The sequence below is a fragment of the Strigops habroptila genome, chromosome 6 (genome assembly GCF_004027225.2).
Source record: "Strigops habroptila isolate Jane chromosome 6, bStrHab1.2.pri, whole genome shotgun sequence".
NCBI lineage: Eukaryota > Metazoa > Chordata > Aves > Psittaciformes > Psittacidae > Strigops > Strigops habroptila.
Genome location: NC_044282.2, coordinates 46683780 through 46706148, shown reverse-complemented (window position 1 = coordinate 46706148; position 22369 = coordinate 46683780). Strand labels below are relative to the sequence as shown.

The following is a 22369-nucleotide window of genomic DNA, read 5'->3' as shown; positions in this document are numbered from 1 at the left end:
CTAGTGAAACTGTATCTCTAGGACAGACTGTATTTATTATGTGCATGTTGGGAAAATGAGGTAAAGAAAGGGAAAGAGGTTATAAACATAAAAAAATGTGTACATTTATTTTCAACCCAGAGTGCTACATGTAGCACTGTTAGGCTAATTGGTAGTGGACTGCATGACTTCAGGCTCAGTTCAAATCCTGAAATTCCAAGAGAGGAGAGTTTTTCTTTTAAACTCACTAAGTCTCTCTAAAGACTGAATTTTGGGTGCATTTGAAGTTGATTTCAGATCTGACCCTTGCAATAAAAACATATGTGATACGGTGGACATTTGATTTGTGATATGCCCCTGTGGCATAAGTTGATAATGGGCCAGCACACACAATGCTTGTTGTTCCAAAATCAAAGCAGATACGTAAGGGTGGGAATGAAGATTAAGTGTGGAAAAGTTGAACGCAGTCTCAGGCTTTTCCCATAGGTAAGAACAAATCCCTTGAAGCCTCTCCCTTTCTAATTTTAGTGTTAGAGACAGTGCTTTTGCCGGAATTTATAATTGCTGTTGATTACTTAGAACTTGTGTGACTTGTTTAAACAGCATTGCAGTTCCAGAGTTCTTTTGTAACATCTTAGGAGGGTACAAAAGTAATGTAAGACAGACTAGGCCTGACCCCACGGGAGTTGACATGGGTTCAATAAGTCTTATTTGCTCATTCTTTCCGCAACCCAAGGACACCAATCATTTTTTGCACCTGGAGTACTACTTTGTCCAAGGCACAAGTTGCCCCCAAATATTGTTCTCCATCTTCATGCCTTTCTATGGCTCTGAAAAGATCTACATGGGTTACACATATATATTCTCTGAAAGGATGCCCTTGTTTTTCCTATCACTGGCATAAATGCTTCCCTAAGGGTCCTAGGATATAGGAAAGGATTGTACTTCTGGAAGTGGAACATCTATGTACTTCCCTTGCAGCACACCAGGTTAAAGATAACATAATGTCAACTACCTGCTGCTGTAATATCCTTGTGGAAAAGCTAGTGTATTTCTGGAATAGAAGCATACTGCAGAAAGTCAGTACAAGTTTAATCCCCTGATCTGCACAGACTGTCAGAGTGCTTTTGAGCAAGTTAGTTGGTCTCTGTGTAACTCAGTTTCTTATGAGTGCAGCTGAAATGAGAACACTTCCCTATGGTATTTGTATGGTGAGAAGTGCATTAAAGACTGTAAAATACTTGTAGCCTGCAATGGTCAAACCATATATACCATTAAGGTAGCTGTTAAAATACTTGAATAAACAATCTGACCAGAAAGGCCGCTCCATGAGGTATTGCAGCCATTGCTTTGTCTGCCTGTGCCAGCATGCTGTACTGCCTTCTATGTCACTGTTAATAATTTTCCTTCCTGAAAGGGTTTGTTGAAGGAGCACTGTTTTACTCCACTTCAGACGGTGCAGATTGGCTAAAATCTCTGGGAATGCGCATCACAGACAGTAAGCTTTGAGATGATGCTAATACCTCATAGGGGACCTGCTAGCCGGAGGAGCCTGCTGGTACTTGGGCATTAACTGAAGATGGTCAGGGCTTCTGTACTATCCTAGATCAACACACTTCATTGTAGTTCTCTGCATACTGAATCTTGCATCAGATCTGTCCCATTAAATCAGTGGAATTATTTAAATAAATTATTTTTATTAATTTATTATATGAAAAATTTTAGAGCAATTTCCTTTGATGTGTGATATCCTAATCACGCCCGCAGGGCATTAGCAGGCACAAGGCACATCTGAGTGTCTCTAATTCCCTAGTGGTGTGATTATATCTCATAATATTCACAACCCCCTGGAGCTTCTTTACTGGTATAAATAAATCAATTATTTAAGTCAAATACTTTGATCATTAGAAGCTGCCAGTGAATGCTTGAATGCCTGAGCTGTGCGATTCACTGGGAATGATCTTGCCTCTCAAAATGCTGAGCAGCCGAGCCGAGTGCTACCAGCACTTAATTTCAATCTGCTTTATAAATTAGATTAGAAGTCAGTTTCCAATACTTCATTCTAGATAGCAAGGAAGGGAGAACTTTACAGGGGTGGAATTATGAGATATTGCTGCCAACAGATCCTTCTATCATTTAACACTGCTGTCATAGGTTAAATATGAGCTACTGTTCATATTAACTAATAGCTATTATACTGAAAACTGACACAGGGATTCCAGCTAATGCACCATGAACCTGGTTCACACACACTGCATCGTATTATCTATTATTTGCACATATGGATGGAAAGAAGTTTTGAGTCACTTGGGATATATGGCAAATTAGCATTTTATATCATATTAATGAAGTGCTAATTGCTCCTTGCAACCTTTTTTTGTGCAAATTGAATGGGTCCTATTTGCATTGTCATGTAACCGCTGTATTACCTTGCAGCACTTTCATTAGGATGAGGCAGCACAGAGTTCATCAAGGAAAAATAGTAATTGTGAGATAATTAGTTGTGAAACTAATATTGTTTAAAGTAGAACAGAAATATTCAGTTGACCTTGGTTTATCTTGGGAATATTTTTTATTAATAGGTTTATAAAATATCTTCCACTCTGCATATATTAAACTGACATCTTTACAAACACAGGTCCCTGCTCCAATATTTTCTTTTTCAGTTCCTGTTTGTCAGGGGGTTTCGCATCTTCTGATGAAACATGAAACTTAGTTTAAAAAAAAAAAAAAAGAGTAGTTTCTTGTTGGCCATTTATCTCTGAAATGAATCACAAGTCTGGAACTTTGTGAAATTGTGAAATAGGAAAATTTCTGTAAAGATATTGAATTTACAGGTGTCCAAACAGCAGCAAAGTCTGTAAAAGAATGTAAGAAACGTTGAAGATGATACAGTCTTAATTATTTGCAGAAGCTTGTTAACTGTCACAGATAAAATTCTCCATAAGACTAAAATGTAGTATGTGTTATTTCCAGCCAAGACAGGCATTCTGTGGGAGAGGTAAGAAGTGGGAAAAAATGAGGGGAAAAAAAATTGAAAAGTAATTTCATGCTAACTCGGGGTTGTTTCCATGATTTTGGAAGAAGAAGCATGATTAATTTCTGAAACCTCTGTGGGCAAGGCACCCAGACAAAATGACATAAATCTACATTAGAGGATTTAAATGCTTTTGCCAAGAAAAAAGTGAGCTGAACTTTAGGTAGCACAGCCCTTTGCCAGTCAAGTCATCCAGATTTAGGGCCTGCACCTTTTCTTTTTCAGTGAAGTATTGGATACGGACAGATTGCAAGTTACAGCCAAAGGTGGTATGACAGCTTTATTGCTGTTGCATGTGTAACATATTGTCTTTGATTGGGAAATAGGCTGTGGACTTACAGAAAGGTAGGTACAAAGAAATGCCTTCAGATATTTGTATTATTAAAACAAAGTTTGTTAATACAGATTGACTAGTATCTTCATTCTCTTTCTTTTGCCTGTGTATGCCAATGCATTTGTGTAAACATAGACCTATATATTTATTAAAAGGTAGTCACAGCTTGAGAGGAAATTGAATGAAGAAACTGTGCCTAATATAGTCTGTCGCAGAATATATTCTCAATTGTCCACAGTGTGTGTGTGTGGAATTAGGATTCACACCTCACACAGACATCCTGAATGTAAAACCAATTGCATAGGACATTTTCCCAGGTGAGCATGAAACACCTTCTTTGCTGACTTAGACTTAAGAGGGTTTCCAAACAAGTGGCAGCAGCTCAGCATATTTTTCAGACCTGAAGTCTAGATAGGGGCATTTGCAAATTGCTTTGTTTTGCCCTGTATGTGATCCTGGCTGATGTAAAAAATGCAGATCATCTGGATTTCAGATGTATTCTGTCCACCTAGGGGCCAAACCAGAAATACTTGATTATGGTACTATTTGCATCCGATTTGTTCTGAATTGAAGGAATTGTATAGGTGAGCTGGACAAAACTTGCTTTGTGACAGCATCTGCTTTGTGCTTTTACAAAATGCTTTCCACCCTGTCTACATAAACTTAGACTTGGTGAAGTCTCTATGGGTCAAAATATTTTCTCTCTCTTCTTTTTTTTTTTTTTTTCCACTTTTCTTTCTTTTCTTTCTTAAAACTGCTTTGTAGCTCTTCCTTTTGCATTCTGGGAGACTTTAGTAGATCAGTAGATGGTTGTGAGAACACAAGTATTATTTTATTGGTAAAGCCTGAATGCTTCAGCAAAGTCTTACCTGACAACAGTGCACTGAAGCTTCCAGCATAGCGTGCGTCAGAGCTGAAGTTTTAAAGGGCTTGTTAGTTACCACAATAAATGTGGACCCTGCGGGGAATTGTTTACTGTATGTAAGAAGATGAGGAGGTCCTGGGTGTGGACAGGAGAAAAGGGCGATGTGGCAACCTCAAGAATTTTATGGGTTTCTGTTAAACAAACAGCTGCGGTAACATCAGGAGGTTATCAGGAGCCTGAGGAGATCCAAGAGCAAAGCTCTGGTAGAGAGATAGAAGAATCACATGCACAAACATTCTTCCTTGCTGAAAGGTAGGGCTGCACTGGTATATTCTTCTGCTAGTCCAAACGAGTCCAGGAGAGGAGCTGAATAGAAAAGGGAACTTTTGGTAAATGAGGAAGGCTGCTTCTTGCTTCACAAGCCACTTCCTGTGTTACATGCTCATCTCTTTTCCAGGCATTGCTGACAGGAGTCCTTGCTGAGCGCTGGAGGCCCAACACTGGGCTTTGAAGCTTTTAAGCTCTAGTTGAGAGTGTGGTTTAGACTCATGGCTACCAGAAGTCATTAACATGTGACACAGTGTTTGGTGGCCTGTGAGAATTTAATTCAACTTCTCTATGATTCCCTACACTTACTTTATCTGGATGAAAAGAAGCCCCAGATTTCCTCAGTTGGCACAGTTTTTTACGGTGCCTGCAGAAATAAAGGGTGAGTGCGAAGCAAAGGCAGCAAGTGTGTGCCAAGTGGGGGACTGCAAATCAGGCTTGGAGACACCTTGCTGCGATGGTATGGAGACTTCATTTCTGTTGCTGAGACATGTATCTCTTATTTTTCTTAAAAAAAGAGAAAAAAAAAGAACGCTTCCTTCTATGGGCTGATGAGTAAGAAACTTTTCAAACACCAAAAATGAGTAACATGAAAAATTAATAGTTTGGAGTCCAAAGCAAAGTTTGTGTGACCTTGGAAAGGGAGGAAGGGAGAGAGACAGAGTGAGTCTTTAAGGGAATGACAAGAATCTAAAAATATTGATTTCAATTTGCCATGGGAGGGAGCAGGAGAAACAAGCCATTGGAACAAGTTCTTGAAGCATCCCACTAGCTGGAATGTCAAGCAGCAGAGTGAAAACAAACATTTCTATAAGGTTTGCCTTCCCAGGAAAGATTAAGTCCAGTCCCTCTCGCCTTGCATGCTATCGCTGGCAGCATCTGGTCCTGCTTGAAACAGCAAAGAAAGGAGGACTTTCAATGCACTGATCTAGTACATTAGGGTTTGGGGAAAAAGGGGAAAAACAATGGAGGATGTCCTACTTTGGGAGGGGGAGTCCAGGATTCAGCAGGGTCCAGCTTGTACCCTTATGAAGGGCTGTGCTCAGCCTCGGGCTGGAGGGAGAAGAGGGAACAGTTGTGCTCCGTGCAGAAATCCAAGGCAGCCCCCTGCCTTCATAGAACTCTTCTAGGGGTGCCTGCATCAGGCAGCCCTCTGCCTTTAGCCAGAAGTCCTCAATGCAGATTTCATGAGGCATCCTAAGCCTACATGATTCAATTCTGTGTTTTGTGTGATTTCTGTCCAGTTACTGTCTCAGGAATATTGCTCCTGGTTTTGGAGCCCCAGTAAACCCTGTCTCAGATGGCACACCTTTCCCTTGAGAGGGAAGGGCACAGTGTGCGCACGCGTCTCCAACTGGCCAAGCAAGAAGGGCTCTTTGATATTTGACTTGACTTTTTCCTCTGTAATACAGAGTCTAAGCAAAATCACAATCCCTGTAGCTTTGTGTCTTTGAGAATAATGGAGTGACTGAAATAAAATGATAAAATTGAAATTTGGAAATGGAAACTGCTTAAAATCAATGCATTTGAAGGTGACTTGGGTTATTAACATAAGATGAACTTTCTTGTGACCTATATGCATGCAAAGATTGACACCTATACCGGATCAAAGGAGCTTATGAAAGGCTAGAGTACAGGAGAGGAAATTGAAAATGTGTAGGTTGTCGATCTCAAGAGTGGCTTTTATTAGTTATTGTACATAATAACTATTGTGTCAGAAATGAAAGGGATTAACTCTTACCCAAGGTACTGCACCTGAGCAAATATTGTCTTGCCTGGGTGATATTTGTGCCAATACAAAGAAGAGCTGGTATGAGGCTATGTACTGCTTAAGTCTCACTTAAGTCTTCAAAATGAGGATTATGCAGGGTTTTAGTGGTACAAAAATATGAGGACAAATTTCAACCCTTACATTACTGCAGTGTATGTCCCTGGGGCTTCTAGAGTAATGTAGAGTCTCACCAGAACACATCGAAGCAGTTGGAAAGTACTTTCTCTGCAGACAGACTACTTTCCAGATATGGGAGTTTCTTATGTCACTGAAGAGAAGCTCTGAAGGACTATTAGAGAGAAACTAACTGGGTAAGTAGGTTTTAGTGGCTGAATGTTTTATTCTCTGCTGTATTTTTCAATAGCTTTGGTCTATGTGAGCAAGCAGGGGAATGTTTTGCTATGGTCAATAGGTTTTTCTGAGAAATACTGTAAATATGGGACTGCATTTGACTTTTTTTTTTTTTTTTTTTGGAAGTGTGAATAGAAAACACTCGAAATTTCAGAATAAAAGTAAGAAACATTTTCAGGCCAGAGGAAGAAAATTCTAAGTCTGGAGGACAAAGGAAATATTTTTCTTGCTGAATCCTTCTGACTAGATCTGCTTTCAGCAGATGATACCCACCTTTCAATCGCACTCTTGCATCTGTGCCCAGTTTGCACACCTCTTGCTAAATATTTTCCTGTTTGTGGAAGAATGGTGAAATGGTTTCACAAGAACACAGCCCATTTGCTTGACAGCCGTTCCCATATTTAATTGTCTGTCTTCAGTGATAAGGCATGCCTATGTAATCAGGACTGTAACCACCAGAGGGGACAAGAGTAGGATATAATCTTGTACACACAGTATTTTCAGAAAAGACTTTCTTAGTTCTTTGGGGGATTCCCGTATTTATTATGTCTGCCCTTCCTCCTGTCACAGCATAGGCTGAGGGGAAAAGAGATGGAGAGCCTGATGGTGTCTTTCTGTAAAGCTGCCCCTCCTGTGTTGCCCGTTTTCAGGGACATCTTGGAGAGATGCCTGTGTTTTTCCCATGTATATTCCAAGACTTGGAGATCACTAACGGGGTGTGAGGGGCTTGGGGATGTTATCATATAAAACAGTTCCTTCTGAGAGGATGTTTGAAACTGCTTGGAAAATGCAATATTTCTCAGGGGCTTGTGTCACCTGCTACCCTCACTGTAGTTTCTATATCATAAAAATACTTTTCTTCCCTATAAAGCTAATATTGAGCATTGAGCCTTTGCTGTATGACTGACTTGCCAGAGTTACTGCTTAGTTTGAAGGATCATTTTGCACTTTTTTTCCCCCATTCTTTTTCTTAAATGCTTTGCAACCCAAATGTATTTTGGTCTGATTTTATTAGATTCGTTTGTCCTGCACTCCTCTCCTCCCCTTTCAATTTGATCTTACACATAGAACTGTAAACAGTATATTTTTATATCTTGCATTGGTATAGTGGTTGTGTTCTGATCTGAAGGTGACTATTGATCTGAGGAAGCCAGATCAATGCTGGTTTAGGTAAAATGGTCATAGATCTTTCCCCAGTGGCATGCTTGGTTTCCAACCTTCCTGTCGGTCCACAGAGGAGCACCAGAGCAAAGATTGTTCCTCCTGGTGAAATGATAACCAATTTACTAGATTTAAATAGTACTGCAATCAGCATGTTTATAGCTAGAGGTAATTATATCGAGTTCGTTGGCTGATAAATTGATCTCATTACTGCTGTGTGTCTTTGGGTGTTGTGTTTCTTCTGTTGCTATATCTAGTGATCATAGCTAGATCACAACTGCGTTTGCTTCATGGCCTTTACTGGCAAAACCTTGGGCTTGAGTTTTGCTCTTTTGATTAGCTGATAATCCATAACAACAGTATTTACAAGTGAGAATGAACAGAACTGCTTTGCATGCCAAAAGCCTTGTGTGCTTCTCTGATATATGAGGAGGCCATAGAGTGTTGATGGGCTCCTCTATCCTTCAGCTAATATTTGCCTAATTTAGGAACACTGCAAAGCAGTTTGCTGTCCTCACAGGATCCCTGTGAGGCTGGCAATACTGCTGTCACCATTTTGCAGATGAGGAAATTTTTGGCAAAACAAAATCAAATGACATAACCAGCATTCCTTTAATATATATCAGATGGTGATGTATAGAATGTGGGAATTCTGCGTTGCAGCACATGATACCTCCTTCCGAAGACTTTGCATTTTTCTTGATTTCTGTCCTAGTCAAAATTGCTCTGTCATCTGCTCCAAATTAATTTCTGTAGATTTTCCCTAATTTCCCAAGTAAAAGTATTGGAATGCTTTAGTGTCATGTTTACAAAGTACATGGAGGTGGAGAGAAGTTTTGGAGGAGTCAGATCACGGATGTTAAAGCTTGCACACGCATGGCTGTGGCTGAGCTGCGAGTAAGCACAGACCAAGCAAGAACCTTTCTGTGCTAGGTGTGTTTCTAGGGAGTCTTTCCTTTCCATGGTCAACAAGTTTTGGAAAGCAGGATGGTTTTCCCTTGGTAGGTTCTTATACATCAATGCAGAAGTAGAGCAATATCCATCTTTTATTACTGAGGGGAAAAAAAAATGCATTTAGATTTTTGTTTTGCCCAACTTGCTCACACTTTGAAGAGGAGATGGGAAAAGTGGGAGAAAAAGCCAGGGGAGACAGCGAGAGAGCATCAGAAGTTTTTCTGTCTTATTTCTAGAAAAAACGTCACTAGTGAGCTTACTAGTATGGCATTTTCAGTGGAAATACAGTATTTCTGCTGGACAAAATGCAAGAATGTTTTATCTCATGGAATTTCCCACTCAGAAATGGAACAGTCCTTCATACTGCCACGGCTGCCTCAGCTCCTAATATGGATTTAGCAAGTAGCTCAAAAATACCCATCAGGACCCAAAGATGCAGTTGCTAGGGTGGTTTTTGAAAACCTTAAAGGGGCATACCCAAAAGTGTCAGGAAAACACTTTGCTATAGAAATTGTCGGTTGCAAAATAGGAAAGATCTTACATTTTGCCACTGAGTTATTAGCCATTTGTTTTGATTTCTGTCACAGCAGGTTCTGCCTTGAATATGCTGTGAAATTTGTTTTGGTTTGGTTTTGTGTGCACTGAGCCCAAGCAAAAGCCTTCTGTGAGGGTGTCAGTGCCATTTTGCTCTTAGAGATTGTAGCTTTCAGCTTGATGTTGTCTTGTAATGGCACTACTCTTGCTCATCCTTGTTTTGATGTTCTTTTGATGTAAAATGCATTTTCTGAATGGTTTGCTCCCTGTTTATAATTCAAATTGCTAAAGCCTATTTTCACTGACTTCTTAATTATGCAGCATTTAAACCCAGAGTTCATTTTCTTTCAGAAGAATACTCGGAGGGCTATTAAATACCAAGATAGTACTTTTGGTTCAGGAAGCCCTTGAGTCACAAAGTGCTACAGGAGAGTGTACTGAGGAAGTAATACTGCACGCTTACCCTGATCTCATATATTTTCCCAAGTTTGTGCCATTGGCTAGTGCTGGAGGCATGATGGATCTCTGGTCTCACCTGGTACAGCTCTTTTATGTCCTTCTACAAACAAAATGTATGTACGTCTTCATTCCTCATGCCTTTTTTGGATCTCGCTTACCACATTTCTTATTCTTCATCTGGAAGTCACTTATGGAAAGGTAAATGTATTTTAGGGTAATATCCTAGCAGAAGTCCCAGGATGTATCTGTGTTGGTAGCCTCGACAGGGCCAGGAGCCGTGGCATCTTGTGACCTGTGGTGTTTAACTGTTAGCACGTTCCCTTGTCTGGTTTTGCCTGCACCAGCCAGCACTCTCTGCAGTGGTGTCAGGATATGGGTTAAGGCATCAGCATAAGCCAGGGACTAGTCCAAGCCAGCAGATATGGATGAGGACTCCTCTTTGGAGAGTGAGCAGAAGGACAGAGTTTAGCCATATGGACATTGGCTGTGCCATAAAACTTGTGCTCAGGGGCAGGAAATTGGCCCTGGACTGCTTTATTTTCTATTCCAAGACAGGCCTGTTGATTTCTGTGCCGTGGTGCCAGGCCCTAAGACAGAATGCATTTACAGCTCTCTGTATACAGGACATAATTTTAATGCTTGGCTCCCACTGCAAAATATGTCATGGCAAACTTCAAGAGGATTGTTTATGTCCCCAGAACCTTAAGCTGGAATAATGACTCTAATTTATTTATGCACATTTTGACAGCTTGTTATGTTTTATTCTGTAAAGCTAAATGTGGTCTCAACACTTTGGAGTTATTGCTACTATGTAATGATACCAGAGAGAGATAGGGATTTTTGTCTCTGAGTGTAGAAGATCTTTTCCACTCTGTAAGGATTCAAAGCCAGTGTCCTTGTGCCTGTGTATCTGAGAAAGGACAGTGAAACTGAGGGGTGATGTGGCCTAGCTGCATAACTGAACAGGAACAGGTCAACTCTATGTTAACAGTGAATCATACAATCATCACAGAATCATAGAATGGTTTGGCTTGGAAGAGATCTTAAAGATCATCTAGTTCCAACCCTCTGCCACAGGCAGGGACATCTTCCACTAAACCAGGTTGCTCAAAGCCACGTCCAACCTGGCATTCAACATGCTGGAATAACCAAAACCCAGTGACCTTCGTATTGGTCCTGTCACATTCAGACAAGAGATGGGAAACTCTGTCCTTGAGTAGAGACCTGTAAACGCTTTCTTGCTTTCTAATATAACTCAGTTTCTGTTTTAGATCTGCTAACAATACAGTTTGGGTACCCCCTTAGGAGAGACTCAGTCTCTTATCTTTCTCCATGGAGATTTGAAAGACAGATAGACCCCTTCTGGTCTTAAACGGTTGTATCACTTATGGGTGCAATTGTATAATATGTACCTGTAGTGTTTATAGTGTCTAATATATTGAATTTTGATAGTACATTTAGAGCTAATCAGGGTGTTCATAGAACCATTAAGTAGTTTCGTAAACCAGTAGGATATCATATTGGTGGATTGTTAGATGGTTTTGACCAGGAGTTTAAAAGAAAACAAAAGAAAACAGCTGTAAAACCAAAGCACTAGACATTGGATTGTGTGTGACTTCTTTGAGTTTCTTTTTCTGTTCTCTACAGCAATGTCTTTACTACTAAAAAAACTGTGAGGAAACATTCCCAGGCACTGCATTGTCTACGTTTAAAGTGTTAGAAGAACCCGTGGCAGACTTTAGACCTGGATCAACTAGGATTCTCCCAAATAATTTATGGGCCCTGTTCAGGGATTAATTCCAACCAGGGACCTATTCTGAACAGATAGCTGACTGTGTTGTTTTGGAGGCTAAAAGAGGGTTAAATTGTATGAATAGGAACTATCTGCAACCAGTAGTTGCAATCGTGAAGATCAGTCCCACGCTCGTTCAATTTTCTAGTGCAGATGTAGTAATGCAGGCTTACTTCTATACCATATACATTTGGAAGCAGTGTTGAAGCAGGGAAGGGGGGAAAGAATATGTTTAACCTAATCCAGGATATATAGGGATGACAGAAATCACATTAACACAGACACCTAATTCCTTGCTGAATATTTTCTATTGGCTCTAAGCAGTCGTAACACAAGAAAAATACCATGACGGGCCAATGTGGCTCCCTGGAGTCTCAGTAGGGACTGCTGAGAGACAAAGCTGTAAATACGTCATGACAGACTGAAAAGAAAGAGGTACCACTCTAGGGGGGAACTCAGTGTGTAAGCATTGGCTCATGTTCCCTAACCTGAGTGACAGTCATGAGACAGACTGATCATCGCCTTTGGGATTTAGTCCTAGTTTTAATGTGGTGTTGTGTTGTTGGTTTTTTTTTTTTTTTAAATAATTTAAAGAAAAAAGCTTCCTCTACTAGTGTTTAAGCCACTACTTCAATAGCATAGTTTCCAGGGCCAAACTTGTCTACAGGTCACATGGGGAACAGTAGTTGCTGCTTCAGATACAATGGGAGGGTGTTTACTCTGCTGCTGATGCAGATACACTGATGAGAATGATGAGGTTACCATTCATGTATTAACTCCTTAATCAAAGATTTAACTAGGTTTATAATACAAGAGAGAGAGCTGTAGCCCCACTAGGATTCATGTCCTAAGTCATTCACCATCAAATTCTAGTGATAGTGATCTGATTTTCTCTCTCCTGTCCTGAAAGACAGCTGTTAATGACCAAAGTCAACCTGACAACTTACCACCTTCGCAGTCCCATCAGGATGGTATGCTTATACATGGAGAGCAAGCTTAATTCCCCACCTGCTTTGGGTTGGTCCTTCATATCAGGATTTGAATCTCATATTGTGCACATCTCAGGGGGATGTCATGTTTATCAGGGTAGCATTTGCATATAGTCTGTAATCATTGTGACAGTTCCCTGGCCACTAAAGGAACTTCCTGGAAAAATAATGTGAAAATCATAAGTGTTAGTCAGTGATTTATGGCATTTTTAAGTAATCAAATGCAGCTGAAAATATTGGTAAGTGAAAGGTTAGGTGAAATCTTGGCTGTAACCTTATCTCAGAACTGTGTGATGCTGTATGCTCCTCTCTCCTTTTTGTGAAAAGGCGAAAGTTTGTTCAATTTCCTGAAATGACTGCCGTTCCCGTTTTTAGCAGAGGCAGAACGTGAAGGTCGTTGAAGAAACAAGCCACTTGCAGTCTGATCTAAGTTGAGTTATACCATCAGTGAACTCTGCTGTTGTCAGTCACAGGCATGTCTCTGTGGTGTTTTAGCCTTGGCTCCTAGTCCTAGCCTGAAATATCTGTTTTCTTTTCAGAAGTGGCTGTCCCTGACACGTAGTGTAGATTGCACAACTTACCTGTTTTTAGGGCCTTGCCTTGGACTCTTTCATCTTGTATAACACACATAGTTCATCTCTAGTTATGTCCCCTTTTCACACGGGAGGCACTAGCAAGAAGAAGTAGCTGGTGGAGTTCCTGCCAGCAGGTGTTTCTTTTTATTTGGCTGTTATAGGGGATATACTACTGTGATTTATTTTTTTTTTCCTTCCGTAATTCATGTGAAAATGAATCATGGAGCTGAGGCCTGGCCTGCATTAGGAAGTTGCCCTGATTTAAATTATTTCTCTATACAGTCAAATGGGACTTTTGGATGTTTGCAATGGCCAACCACCAAATGCTTTCTGGTTTTCATACGCCATGGAAGGGGGTTCTCATCCTTATACTCCTGCTCCAGAAAGATTCACCCTGCACGACAATGGGGTGGTTACTTTTCTGGCAGATAAGCAAATTCATCATGGCAAACTTGAAAATTCATCTTTTCTAACTTTTCTGTTCATTTTGTTTTATCTTCAAGACCCACAGTTTTTGTGCCATGAGGGACGCTAGTGTTTATTTCCAAAATGTTGTCCCTGGTCTTTATTAGCCCTTTGAAACCAAACGCACACTGTGTATAAGTTACCCAGCTTAGTCCTTCACCTAACAAATGGCTAGCTGGCTAGGTAAAAACAAGCTGCTTTCTAAAGACTTGTCGTGGTTTAAGCCCAGCCAGTAACTCAGAACCACTTAAACCGTGACAAGACTCTAGTCTCCAGCCCACCAGGGTACCTGAGTATACACAGCTGCAGCCCACAGTAAGTTTTAGCATTTTGTAGTGTATGGACATACGTGAAAAGGAGATTATGACTTTGTATGACCTTTGTAAGGAGATGGCACAGGGCTGTATAGTTTACTTTGGCTATATTTTACTAGCATTTGCACACATGGAATAGCATCTTCCTCTGCAATAATCTCACCTATATAATGGTGTCAGAATATGTCCTGCCAGCTGGAGTGAACTACTTTACACTGTATCTGATATTGTTTCCTTTTTATCTGTTAAGATAGAATGCTTTGCTGTGTATCCTAATATCCCATGGCTCTCTTTTTGGAGCTCTGTTATCACATCTTGATTCCATCTGTACTCTTGAAGAGGCCTGTTAGGTGGAAGATGTATCTGTCAGACACATGTAGGTTCTGGACAGCAGCCCTTTACGGGTCATGCCTTGAAACATTACTAATTTGATTTCAAAGGGAGCTATTACAGAATGTCTTTTGTGTTGTTAGGCCTCAGGAGAAGGACCTCAGTTGGGCACAGTGAAATGCTGCATTTGCTATAGCCATGGAGCCCCTTGTTGGAACAGATATAAGAATCAGTCATGTCTTTGTCTTGGAGCTCAGAACCTTTCAGGAGGAGTTCCCTGATGAGAAAGGGTGACGGCTGAGTGTGTGTTAAAAGGTCTGGGGGACAGAAACTTAGTGATCCACAGCGTCCATTTGATGCTGTCCAAGGCTATTGAGCAACCTCAGGAAATGAGTGGAAATCTGACTCTTGTTTGACTATCCTGAGTCCTGAAAGTGGGATGGTGGGTGCAAAAGGGTTGACATACACATCTGTGCACTCTCTGGCAGTGCTTTGAAGATCTGTGATGTAGCCTGTGGCTTTTTATGATGCAGTCGTGCATTTTTAAGACTAAGAATTAGACACCTTTGTGCTTGAAGTTAAGCATGACTGTGACTCATTCAGCTGTTACTCTTACAGACTTGGTGTGAGAACCATATGGATAGGAAGAAGTAACCTAGACCCAAGATGCAAGTTCACAGATTGCAAGACAGGAGGCCAAACACTGAAACAGCATCTGACAAAAGTGAGTAATTGGTCAAAGTTTCCACTTCTATTCAGTCAAATTTCCAACATAAATTAATCTATTGTCTCAGGGTAGTGGCTTTTCCCCTGGTAAGCTGTGGATTCACAGCTACTTCACTATTTTGCAGTTAGTTACAGTTGCTCGTTCGCTGTAGAATCTCTGAGCACATTAGAGCTGTAGTACAAGCCTGACTGGCATTCGTAAACAGGCAATGCTTGGGACTTAGTAATACTCTTAACTCAGTGCAGTAGTGTGCCAAAAGAAAGGTCATTTCAATTTCATGTTATGTCACGCAGTTTTGAAGTGACATGTGTTTAACGAGTTTTCTCCAGTAAATGAACGATAGCAAGTATTACACTAATAGGCTTTGATGATATACCCACAAAAAAAAAAAGGCAAAATCTTTCCAAAAACATTAAACTGATATTTTACCAAAGGAAAAAAAAAAATAGAACAAAGATTCAAACTCCTGTCCCCAGGCTTCTATAATGCAGAAAAATAGGCTTTTTGGCCCTTTCCAGATGACAGTTTGCAGAAGTTTCACTCTAATTTATTTAAGTATGCATGCCCTACACTCCAGAGATTGAGGCTGATCTTCTGATAGGGATAGGAGAGCATGAAAGGTGCAAATTGTGCTTGTCAGAAGCTGTATCACAAACCTCATGATGGGACCACTAAAGAAGTGAAAATCTGGTCCCTATGTGTATGAAGCTTATAATTGTGCATAGAAAGGTTTGGAGTAGTTTCTGTCTTCTCATATAGCAATGCCTGCATGTCTTGCAACTCTGCCAGTACGCCAGCTGGTTGTTCCCTGTCATCTGTATCAGGCTATAGATTCAAACAGGTACAAACTAGAACACAGGAGGAACTGTCTGAACATCACTCTGAACTTTTTCACGGTGAGGGTGGTCAAATACTGGCACAGGTTTCTGACAGAGGATGTGAAGTCTCTGTCCTTGGAGATACTCAGAAGCCATTTGGACATGGTCCTGAGCAACCTGCTTCAGGTAGCCCTGCTTGAGCATGATGGTTGAATCAGATGACTGCTAGAAGTCTCTTCCAACCTCAGCCATTCTATGACTGTGATTCTATGACTGCTTGATCAGGGGTGCTGACATCTTGTCATACAAAGGCTTAAAGGTGTTGAACAAAATCTGTTATTGGGAATGGTGCTTTTGGTGTCAGCAGTGAGTTGTGTGGTACATTAAAACTTAATAATTTCTTCAGTACAGAATAGGCAGGAGAACTATTTCAATACCTGGTGGTGTAGTTGTTGAGTGCGCAGGAGGGACTGTTTTATTGAGACCAGCTCTCTAAGGAGGACATGTGAAGACTGTAGGAGGTAGGATGAACCTAGTAAATGGTTGGTAGTGTAAACACTGGTAATGTACACCTTTCAGCAGTTCGCAACAAAGTGTATACTAGTTGGCTTTTGCAAAAGTTGGTTCTTAATGTTCGATGTAATCCTTTGTAGTCAGAGAATGAAATGTCTCTTGTGCTGATCAGATACCAAGACTTGTCTTCTTTTTGGTCACTGTTCCCACTGATGTCAAACCAATGGTGAACTGAGAACTGAGAAGTCAATAATGTATGCAAAATGAAGTGTTCACCCCCCTGCACCTCCTGTCTGCCCCCAGTGAGTAATAGGAATAAGAAGAGATCAGGACTGGTGTCCTGGCAAAATTTGGCATTAGGCTGCAATCCTAGAACAAGGCAGCTAAAGTAATTCTAATTAATTTCCTTTGAAGACACATTTTTCTGAGCAGCACTGGTGGTGTTATATAGTACTTCATCTTAGGTACACAAACTGCAAAAAGGCTGCTGTGTTGTATACAGATGCTAAATCTTTCTATGTTGTTCAGCTGATCAATTTCTTTTTTGGGTCAATGGTTGTATGACATTATTTAACAGAGGACAGCTAAGTCCATGTAGATAGTAATTTAAAAAGTAGAAGGAGACCATGCACTTGCTGTCTTAAGCAATATAACGAAATTTAATAATACAACCATTCAGTCCCACTCCAAATGGTTTTTACAACCTCTTCTGCGCAGTAATCCTGTCAAATACATTGTGATATTCATATTTTTCCAGTACATGGCATGAGCACTTGTATGAGCTTCCATGATGATAATATTTGGCTTACAAATTATTTTCACAAATTTTTAAATGTTTTTAGTCATATCGAATTCAGTGCCAGAAGATAAACAAAATAGTTTCAAGAATATTTATGATGCTGTGCTTGTTATTTAACCTAGCTTAATGCATTTGTAGTAATAGGAAACTGAAGTTATCTTTTGAATGCATGTGTCATGCAACTGAGAAATCTCTTAAGACAACAAAATACTGTGTATTTGCTACTTTTTGACTGATATGATGCAGAGCAAAGTCAGTAGAAATTCTCTTGTGAGCAGAGATAGCAGGATAGCACTGCACTTCTCTTCCTTTGTCATAGATTTCTGTACAGCTGCACATACGTTGTGTCACTGTTTTTAATTGGCTCTGTTATCTGTCAGGGTAAGTTATTCAGATCCCCTTTTACATTCTAGGTATGCACTGTCATCACAGTGCCTCTGTGCTGGGTACTGTGGCTGATCAGCCACCGGCGCTCAGATATTTGCACTCGGAAGAGGAGCTGAGACGTGCGGAATTGTGAAAGGGCTGGTGCCAGGGATGTCAGAGCCAGCAACCAGCCTGGTGTTTTGGGCCTGGGGGAAACCACCCCCTGGGACTGCAGCTGTGCTGTGGGACTGAAGACAGGTTGAATTGCAGACGTATAGTAGTGCTTAAAGGCTGGCTGTGCTGTCAGAGCATCATGTCTCTTGTTTCACAAGAGAATTGCATGCAGTCTTCGGGCCTTTCATGTCTTGTATTTTATCCTGAGACCCATCTCCTTTTGAAAAGACATTAAAAGGGGTCTAGCATGTATATGGGTAGGATTTTTTTTCCTAGCAGGAGAGAAATTTTTCAGACTTTGATGCAGATTGTTGGAAAAAGGGGGTACACTGTTGTATAAACTTGGAGCATGTGAATTGTGAGACAAATGTGTTTTGTAAATGAGGCATTCGTTTGAATGAGTGATTACAATCAAAAAATGCATCTTGAAAATAACCTTGCAGTCCAGGAGAAAATAACATGAACACTATGAAAACAGTTTCCAAACTTTATTGTTGTAGTGTAAGACTTTAGTGAGATTATGTGCATGCAGTTACTGAGAAAATCAAAGTTACCACTTCCATAATAACTATGGCTTTGCCAAAACTCAATTTGCATTGTATTTGCAGAAATCCTGTATCTATACAAATGGGTTAAAAGCCCAATGGTGGTGAATTCTCATACTTACTTGCCTGTAAAAATATAAGCCCCTGGCCAAAAAGAGGTGTAGATTCTCTGTTATTGCTTTTGACCAATGCTGTTAAATAGAACTACTACTAAGTTGGCACTTTATTTTAAAAGTTAATTGATTTTTTTAAGGACTCCCAACACTTTCTGGCTTGCCTTAAATCTGTGCTGTCCTCTGGGTGCATCCTCTATTCATTAATGCTTCTTTTAAATTTCAAGGTGCTATATGCTTCCCCTGACAAATGTGTATCTCCCAGTGGAACTTCCCATGCTGGTAGGGCTAGATAAAAGGCATTGTACAATCCTTTTGGCCTGATCTACATCTAACAATGGGGGCAATTGTGGCATTAGGACACATATCTTGGAAAGTAATTCAGGTGGTATTGAAATGCTGGAGGTGTTTTTATTATACAGAGTTGGTTTCAGTGCATTATTATAAGAGGAAAAGGCTCTACTTAGTATTCAAGGAGGGATGAACAGATTGAAAGTTATGTTTGGGATGGGCTTTTGTCGCTACTGAAAATAACTGTGGAGTCTCTAGGGAATCTATTCAACTCTGCCACATCTATGTTATAAGGAAACCGCATCAATTGTACTGAAGAACTTGGATGAGTTTCACAAAACCACTTCAGGGTGACCTAGTGTTTTATCAGTTTTAAAGAGTGCTGTACCTTTTTCAGATAGGAAAGGGATATGAAAAATGAACAAACCATTCCTGTATCCAGGATGAAGAAAAAAAGTGGATGAGGAGGAGTGTGGAAAAACATACATACATAAATGTAGGTTTTACTGCATGTAACAGCACAGAGCTGCTGTGCCAGCTTTGGGGACCAGCTCTCCGCTGTGCTGCTGTGTGGGCTGCCAAGTGGCTGTAAAAGTCTGCTTAAAAGAGTGACCATGTTTCACAGTCTTTGCACAGATCTAAATACCCATTATGCAAGACAGCAAAGAATCAGACCCAGGTATGGGTTATATGCAGATTCTTAGTAGACTCCATTCTAGATGCAGGTTTCTCTGCTCACTGCAAACAAGATCTGCAGCCCACTCAGCAGCTGCTCCACTTAATTGTTCCATACTTTTCTTGTCCAAAATCTTTTTCCTTATGTCTGAAAAGGTACCTTTAAGATTAACTGTGAAAAATGATTTTTAAGATGTCTTATTTGCCCTTGACAGGAAAACTCTCTATTGGGAGACAGCGTGTTACAAAATGGGAGCTGTGGTTCAGGCTTGGTCATGCTGTTCCTAACCTTTCCCTGCATGACTGCACTGTAGCTTGAATTGATTATGGCAAGTAAATTGAAGCTGTTAGTTCATTTAATTGTCAGTTCTGTGCCTGTGCACTGAGTCAGTCAATGATTCTTCTGAAGTGACTGCTGCTACATCACATAGCTGCTCACACAGCCATTGGATGTATATTGATGGCACTAATGGAGTCACTGAGCAAAGCTCACATCTAGCAATGTCACAGCTTCCCAGGTATTGATCATGATGACGATTTGTTCTGCAGCAGTGTCCTCAAAGCCCAGGCAGTATCAGAATCCAAGGTACTAGTTAGTAGATAGGATGACATAGCCCCAAGGCTGAAGAGGCTACATGAAACTTGAAAGAAGACAGTAAAAAGCAAAAACAATGGTGTGGATGGTGATACAGAATGCACAGGCTAGCTTTACAGTCTTTGAGATTCAGTATCACTTGGAATCCCTTGAAAATAGTGAATATAATACTGATTTTTTAGATACTGAACTTAATAATATTTTAATGAAAAAGAACTTTCTCATGAACTTTGGCCATTCTGAACCTAGCAAACAGAGATGACTAAGTTTTTTATGGACCAGGTGATGAATGTTTGAAAGACCAGCAACAATTTTAGAAGTTAGTCTAGGGAAAATTTTCATTTGACTGTGAGTGTAGCAATGGTCCTGTTAGATCTGAAAACATCTTGTAGAAAATAGCTGTTAGGTCACTAGTCCACATCACCCCAAAGATAGGATTTCTCTTAATTGTATGCTGTCTGGAAATGTGTTTTCATGTTATTTTAAATGCTAACATTAATTTAACCCTATTTTGCCTCCTTTCTGTCTTCGATGCTGTTGTAAATTACCACTCTGTGTCTTGGATGTTTTTCAGCTTACCAGCTTTTGTAGACTCACCACTTCCGACTACTGACAGCCTCAGCTATATCTGAACTAGTGATATAGAGATGAAAAGCTGTGTATTCCATTACTGAGCCTTCTCTGCCTCCTTTGCATCTAAAGAAAATTATTTTTCTTTATAGGCTCTTTTTCTTCCAAGATTGCTTTCTCTTTGTCAAGCACTTTCCTTAAAAATGTCTTTGAGACCTGTCCTAGGGAGCATAATGATCATCTTCATCAAAGAGCAAGAAAGCAGAAGAACCTGTAGCATCAGGGAATTACTCCTCATATATACGATTGGATAAGATGGGATTGGTGCGACATCTGATAATAACTAATTTCTTTTGGAGCAAAGGCATTTGATTGCTATTTGCATTGAGAATCATTCCATCATTCTAAGAATTCTAGAAAACAGGGTTTTCTGTATAAGAAAAAACTTCACATTTCTTGGGGGGGAGGGGTCAGTGATAATACTTACTGTTGTACAAATGATCTGGCATGATGATAAGTAGCCTGCAGCTACCTGACACTGTGTGACCCATCCAGAGAAATGTGTCTAGGGTGTACTGGATTGAAATGGCACAATTGTGTATTTATTGTGCTGAGATCAACTGTGGAGCCACAAACAAGAACTAATTCTTTCTCAAGGTGGAAAAGGAAAAAAACTGTGTATCGCATTGGGCACCACTGGAGGACCACTTAGCTGATGAAGGTGCTAAGCCTATTGAAATGTTGAGAGTAAGTCTTGTTTCCCTACTGCTTACCATGCTGAAGCAAGACCATTATAGGAACAAAGCAGTGTATCCATGGGAACATCATAGAACTCAAGTTTAAAATTTAAAGCTCTTCAGAAAGCAAATGCTTTTTTTTTTTCTCTTTTAAAGTAATTTTGTAAGTAGTATTTGCAGAACTTTTTTAACAAATGGTCTAAAAATGGTACTTAATTAATTTACCAATAGGTATGCTAAGAAGCAATACTGCTAAGAAGCAATAGGTATGCTATGGAACTTAGGATGTTACTTTAATAAGTAAATCTGGCTCTCACAAATCAGGATTATTTTGTAAGAATAAGGACTGATAATGTGAAAAAGTGTTTCAGGATCAGATTGCACTCGGCATTGGAAATTTCTCATAGTTAATGATTTCTCCAGCTAGTTATTTAATGCTAGGAAAGCTCTCCTTATTGATTATTGTTGCATATTAATGGATCTATCAGATATTTATTTTGCAAGTTTCTTGGTTAAATTTTCTTTATTGATTTCTCCTAGGGATAAATGAATTGTAGAAGTGGAAATAGGCACTTCTCTTCTGCTAGGTCTAGATACTTAAATGTATTTTCAATGTATGTATCTATTGCAGGAATATTTGGGCCAGGCATTTGGATTCCAATAACATAATGGATTGCAAGACTTCTTATTATATAAATGAGGACTCTAGAAAACAGCTGGATGGTCCATGTCAAGAATACAAGCATGTAAAGTATCACAGGGGGGCACCTTTCCAGTAGAATGCCAGAGACCTTTCTTCAGCACTGCCCATTAAGAAGGCAAAGCTGTATATGCAGATCAAACTGCCCATTTCCAGCTATCTCAGTTGCGTGTGCAAATGGAAATTTAGCAGGCATACATTTAGTTTAAATTGGACTTACCAATATCTGAGAGGTGATTGGGTGAGTTTATCAGTGTTCCAGATATAGCTTGTAATTGCTGCTTCACATTATAAACAAAGTCATTAACTGAAATGTATCTACATTTACTGAAATGAGTTTCATTCATTGAAGACATTGGGGCACATTTAATGCCTTTTTGCTTTGTGTAAAGACAACAATGAATCTTTCACACTTGCTAATATTTAAATCAAATTTCAAAGTTAACCAAATGACTACTTTGACAGGGGAGCAGTCTTTATGCATTCAACTAAGAATCCATTTTTTGACA

General features: G+C 40.0%; 1 long non-coding RNA gene across 2 annotated transcripts in view; it reads left to right on the top strand.

Annotated features, from left to right (window-relative positions):
- Positions 1-22369, top strand: part of LOC115610024 — a 50356-nt gene that overhangs the window by 22485 nt on the left and 5502 nt on the right. For both annotated transcript variants that reach the window (XR_003992080.1, XR_003992079.1), the window contains 2 exons: positions 14856-14961; positions 21792-21906. This is a non-coding gene — a long non-coding RNA (uncharacterized LOC115610024). The remainder of the gene's footprint in view (positions 1-14855; positions 14962-21791; positions 21907-22369) is intronic.